This window comes from Oxyura jamaicensis, chromosome 6 (genome assembly GCF_011077185.1).
Source record: "Oxyura jamaicensis isolate SHBP4307 breed ruddy duck chromosome 6, BPBGC_Ojam_1.0, whole genome shotgun sequence".
In the NCBI taxonomy this organism is placed as follows: Eukaryota; Metazoa; Chordata; class Aves; order Anseriformes; family Anatidae; genus Oxyura; species Oxyura jamaicensis.
This window is the reverse complement of record NC_048898.1, coordinates 4626858-4633448: the sequence shown is the minus strand read 5'-3', so window position 1 is coordinate 4633448 and position 6591 is coordinate 4626858.

Sequence of the window (6591 nt, the reverse complement as noted above, 5' to 3'; positions counted from 1 at the left end):
AAAAAAAAAAAAAAAAAAAAAAAAAAAGCAACTAATAAAACTAATTTAAGGGATACTTTATCTGTTAATGGCATTTGTGTCAATTTTCAGTAGCTAATGGTAGTTCTAATGTAACTTGACTTCTGAGCAATTAAGCAACACATTTAATACTGGCAAAATGATTAATTGGGATCTTTCATCAAGAAACATGATATCTAACACTATGTGTAAAATTCTAATAAAATACTGTAGTTTTATTAAATTCTCAGGCTGGACACAGGTAATTGGTAATGAAATACAGAACCTCTCACCTTTGGGTGAAAGCTCATTGTAGTCAGTGCTGAAAGGTGTAGTGATGGTAATTGCCAGGAGCCTTGGTGGGTGTATGGGTGAGAAGTTCCTAAACCAGAAGCGTTGACTGTAGGCAGAACCAAAGCATGCTGACACGAGGAGTATAAATGCTTTTTTTCTTGCTACTTGTTGTCAAGCAGACTCCAACCTTTCTGAAGAAAAACTAAAATCACCATGAAGTTGAACTATAAGGTTTGTCATTCACCTGAAACCTAGTGGCTCCAAATTGCAGTCTTTATTGTGTTAAGTAACACTGACATATGTAAGTAGCCTTCTTTGAAGGCCTATCCAATCTAGGTGTGGTTAGGTCATCAAGTCACATGTTTAGAAACTGCATATGATGCCTTGTTGTATCTGTTGTGAAAGATTGTCCCTCAGAAGCGTAAGGGAAAACAAAGAGATTGACCAGCTATGGACCCTGGATGTTACTGAAGTATGTTGGACTTGAAGCTTGTAGGGCATGTAGTGGGGGTAACATTTGAAACTGTTGCTTGTAGGGTTGCCTTACTGGGTGAGGAGCAAGGGAGAGAATCAGAATTGTCTGGGAAAAAACATCTGGAAAGGGGAAGTGAGTGACTATCATTTGAGAGAAAGAAATAATGGGGGGGGGGAAGGGGAGGACAGGATGCTCATTTGGAGGAAGAGGGGACAGAGGGACAGAAAGGGAAAGTGAAGTAAAGCAAGGGAAAAGAAAGGGGGAGATTAAATGGTAACATGCAGAAGCGTTTGAAGCAAAGGTGCCTATGGATAATATATCAGCTGTTAGAAGAGCATGGTATGTCGCTCAAAAATTAGATCTGCCACTATCTCTTACTGCAATTATTCTTTAGTATGCTGCCTTTCAGCTGAGATCCTCTGCTCCATTGCAGTGTTGCTAATACCTCTCTATGCCTTGAGACAGAAGGAAAGAACCTGCACATTTATGAGCTGCAGAAAGATGATGAAACTTCACCAAAGGAGGTAAAGGAAGGATCAGTATCCAAAGATGTATATCAGTACCTGCAATTTACAGATATTCAGTGCTGCATGCTGTGTACTAATGTGGATTTAGATAGACCTGGAATTTAGTTGTTGAGGAGGGAAAAAGGAGAAAGTAGCAGTCAAGCACTAGGGAGAGATGTAGTTCCATTACAGAGGAATTTTTCAGGCATATCATGAGCCTAGAAATGGAAAACTTAAATCAGTAGTCTAGTTATGTAGAGCACTTGACTAATTGCTTCTTCTTGTTCCAGATACATGTATTTTATTTTACATTTTCAATGTCTTATGTTCTCCTAAAATGAGTAAGAAGAAATGAAATTCATTTCCTGAATCCTGTCCCATATTTTCTTCCTCAGTTACTCATTTTTTTTACTGAGGTTTTTATTTGGTGGCACAGAAGCTGGACATCTATTCATCTTATTTCTTTCTTAAGTGAGCGTCTAATCTTTTTCCTCCAGTTCCTTTGTACTGTCCTCTCACCGCAGCTTCATGAGTTAATGTACTTCTGCATGCCTTACCTGGCAGCTGCCCGGCTATTCCTTCCAGAGCTTTCTTACAGTATTAGGTGTAGTTTTGGTCTTTGTTTAAACTTCCTTGAGTTAATGTATGTATATCCAGAATCATATTCAGAATCAATATGGGCTTCAGTATGGGGTGTCTGTCCGGAAATGACCATGCAGGATTCCATGTTCAAGCATAAGTTTTATGATGACTCTTAATGTGTAGGTTGCTTTTTCAGTTTTGCAAATCATGTTTACCACATACATTCAGTTTCCATTGCTGCTTCCAGTTAAAGTATTTTGAGTACAGAGAATGTACTGTATTTAGTAGGTGATTCTTCCAGAATCCACTGGATGTTTTAGATGCACAGCAATGCCTGTGCAATATAGACTTCTGTGCATTATTTCCACATTTCTGGAAATAATTTCTATGTTTCTGCTTTGTTCTTTGGAACCAATTATTTAATACAGTGTGAAATGTTGCAAAAAAATCTGATGGAGCCATTCTGTGACTTTGTTGCTGATGCATTCATTCTGAAATATATTAGTATGTTCTTCTAGAAGCACTACAGGCTTTCAGAGGTAATTTAGCTTTTAGACTTCTTAAAGTTTAAAATTGGAGTAAAAAAAAAAAAAAAGCTCCACAACTGAGCTGATCTGGATATGCAGGAAGAAGTTCTGATCTATGTACTGCTTTACTGACTTAAAAGAAATCTGTTACACTTGTGGTTATGAAATTCTATTCTTTTTTTATAATTGAAAAATGCATGAAAAACCTGGGTACTGTAAAGAACCTAGAAATCCTTCTCCTTTTGAAGTCATTGATTAGCTGTCTATTCTTATTTATAATTACATAAGGTCATGGCAGAACATCCACAGTACTGAAATGCTCTGCTGTGAGTATTGCTGACAAAGTTGCTCTGTTAAGGCTTGCTTTATTGCTTAAATAAATAATATATATAAGGATCTCTCTTCCTGGAAGTTTATGACTAGAAACAATATACTTCAGTTTTGGTTATTTAACAATAATTCAGTCAAAGAGCTGAGTTTGAAAGCTGGCATTTTTTACCTGCTGAATTTCTTTCAAATAAATTCAAAAGGTAGCTGACCAGGAAGACACAAAACATTTGGCTTTATTTGACCAATGCTGAAGAGGTGCTGCTGAGTTAGAGTTCAACTCATCCACAGCAAACATGCAGGGCTAGGTGCAAGCATGCGAGAGGACATTTTTTTCCCCAAATCCGAGGTTTTATTCTATTGATCACCTTTGGTTTTGGCAAATGTTGCTTGTCTTGCTATTTTCTATGATCAGTCTTTATTTCAAGTCAATAAATACTATTAAAAGAGTTGAAGATAGGTCATGGTATTTAGCAGAGAAATAGCTACAGAAAAGTAATACCTCCTTCCTATGGAAATCTAAATGTAGTCCATTTAGAAGCCTCACAAAAAGCAGTATTTTGTAATGCATACAACTTAGTTGTCTGATCTTCCCATCTGTTAGGCTTATCTGTTGAGACTGTTCCACTTCCCAGAGTAAAAAGTGTATTTTCACTGGGTCACAGAGTATGGGCATCTGAGTATGGGCACACCCCAGAGATCTGAAGAACCCAAGTCATGTCCCTGTTACAGTGTTCAGTTGTGTTTATTTTAATTCAGTATGGAACAGCTTTGAGAAAAGGGGAAGGTTGCCTCCAAGCAGAAAAGAAAACCTCTGTTTTGGAATTAGCTGACTTACTTAGCTGACTGTGTGATACTATCTTTTCCTTTGTCACCAGAACAACTCCCAAATCCAAAGGGAAAAAAAAGCAAGCAAACCGCAAAACAACAAACCAGAAAAAAAAAAAAAATCTTCTTAAGACTGCAGTATCTTTCACTTCATTGCATTCATGGCAGATTAACTGACATATGAGAATGTTAGATCTGTCAAACCTGCTTTGATGATAGGAGGAGGAGGAGGACTTGTACCATCTGTATAGGAAAGGCTTTAGAGAAGGGACATTTAATCACAACAAAAGTAATATATTTGGAGAATGTGAGATAAAGTGTCCTTTTTTTTGTAGATAACCATGTTCAATATATGAAAGATGTTAGGTCTAACAACACTGGCTGACGTACAGACAGATGTGGGCAGATGCACAGATCTACCTCATCATGGAAAATCTAGTTTACAAAGAAAGTTTTCTGTATTGTCAGGGAGAGACACTTCCAAGGGATAGTTCATAATCACTAAGACATCCCTTTACTTAGATGCTGTCATGACTCCAAGTACTGTGGCGTTACCCACTAGCAATTCCTGTGATAGAAATTGGTAACTGGATAAATTCTGGAAATGATCTGCCTAATATGATATGTGCCTATCTCTTATAACTTGCATTGAGATAAAGAGGGAATACTTTTTTTTTTTTGTAAGACTAACATGAACAGAATTTGTAGTGTTGGTTTGTATGCTTGTTTAGATTATTGGTTCACATTAGTTTTCCCATTTAAATTCTGTGCCTATAAAGACAGTTTGGAGTTAATTGCCATGCACTCAGTGTCTGAAATGGTAGAAGATTTTTTTTTTCTGCTTTATAATGATTCAAAAGATGTGTATAAAGTTGCAGTAGTCTGTTTTCTTTAATCATAGCTTCATCATACCAACTGGTACTTTAAGTACTGCCTAGAGTCACTCTTACAGTTTTGATGAAGGGTTCTCATCTGCAACTACTGCATCAAGGCAGGACAGAATAAAAATGTAAATATTTTGAAAAAGTAACAGTAGTCTTTTTGTGGTTATAGATGTGCCTCATATGCTTCCTCCATCTTCTCATACCACCAGAAAGTCAGATATAACAGCATATGAGAGTTTTCCTTTACAAGACTCCCTTTCAGTTTTCTTTCCATAGAGGAGACTGGTATTTGATGACCTGAACCAGCAATTCTGTTTTCTGAAGCAGAAAATTAAGTTTTCTTTACTGTGAAGAAGCCAATGTGTGTCTTATATTCACGCTAGACTGTCCTGACATACAAAGGAGTAGAGAATGTGAAAATAGCGTGTCCAAGGAGCTAGGATAGCAGAACGCAGATTTTGAGCAGATTTTATATCGGAAATGTCTCACAGGTTCTGATTCTTATTCATAGCAATATACCTTTAAAGTGCTCCGAGAGTCCAGAGGGCTGTCCCATGGATGAAGGTGTAATTTATACCCTTTGCGTTGCCCAGAGGACCATAGTGTAAATAAGAATCAGATTCTGTATCTATTCTCCCAGAACAGCCTAGTATCCAGGTTTCAGCAAGGCATCTGAGTTTTCAAGTAAGAACGAAGAATTGTCCCAGATGCTTCAGACAGTAAAATTGAAATCGAATCAGATGCTGATCCTGCATATTACATCCACAGATGCTGGAAAAGAGAGGAACTGACAAAACGTGTCCCAAAATAACAGGTCATATATGAACAGCTGTCTTCACTTGCAAGGACTACTTGAGTTGTTCCCCACGACTGCAGCTTACAAAGTCATCCTGGCAGAAGTGCCCAACCCCTGGATGGTCAGCCGATCATTTTGTCTCAGAGGTATTATTAGTGCTTCTGTAGATCCTGAATCTGTATAGACAGATTTGGAATTGTTTACTAAAACAGGGTAAAATACTAGATAAGCGTAAAATACTGGATAATCATCACTGGTAGCGATGAATGTGTGGAACAGTCTTTCCTGGGGTCCTTTCTGTATCTGTACTGTAAACCTGCTTAATCATGCTGTTTATTTCTCCTGATGGTCATTATTCACATCCTCCTATAGTTTAGGTTGGAATAATAGGCAGTGAACAATAATGTAGCGCGCACTGGGGCATGTGGGCTTGCCAGGTGCCGTTAGTAAACCAGCCGTGTGCCTCAAGTGAAAGGTATGGGGCTACTCTGAAAATGTACTTAAATGCATTGTGTCCGAGTTGGCTTCTCAGGAGGTGACACAGCCTTTCTTGAGTCTTACTTAGCTGAAGTAAATCAAAAAGGCTGTGACTAGATTAGGCTGATTTTTGGAATGTGTTTGTACTGGCAGAAAAGAGGAAAGTGGAAAATATTTTCTTTTTCCTCTCCTGAACAGAAATGGAAGGAAAGCTAATCAAATGAGTGGAGATGGCACAGGAGAGCACTACGCTCATATCAGAGATGGATTGAATCTTGTTATTCATGCTCAGTTGTTGGCAGATGGCTTAATATATTAAAACGGACAAGAGAGCATTACAGACAGCGTGGCATCATAGCTGTACAAATGGAGACAGTTCAGGCAGTAGCTCATTGCAGTTTGGGGAGTGACTGAGAGAAGAAAATGACTGTCACACTTAATTAGAAAAGTAGCAGTACAATACAGAGACAAAAGCCCAATGACAAATATTGTCCCTGCAGATCTAGCATTATCTACTTCGTACAGTCCATATGCTGCTGTTCAGCTCCTCTGTGTACTGACTATATAGGTGATGTGACTTTTTAATAATCTGCCAGTTATAAAGAAAAATAGGTCTTTAATAAACCCATGACAAGTCACAGAGAGGAAGATCCTAGAGCTGTACCATTCCTTTTCCTTCTTCCCTTCCTTCTTAAATAAATGTAGGTCTGACTGCTGGTCTGACCTCTGGGATTTCTGTTTCAGTCTTTAAGTGAAAGAGGATTTCTTAATTTCTATGTACAACTGAATAGCAGAGCGCTGTTCTGAGTCCTTTCAGCAAGTTTTTGGTTATTTTCAATGGAAGCATCATTTTTGGAACAGAGCTGCTAGTGAAATCAAGGAAATTTTTTTTCCTTCA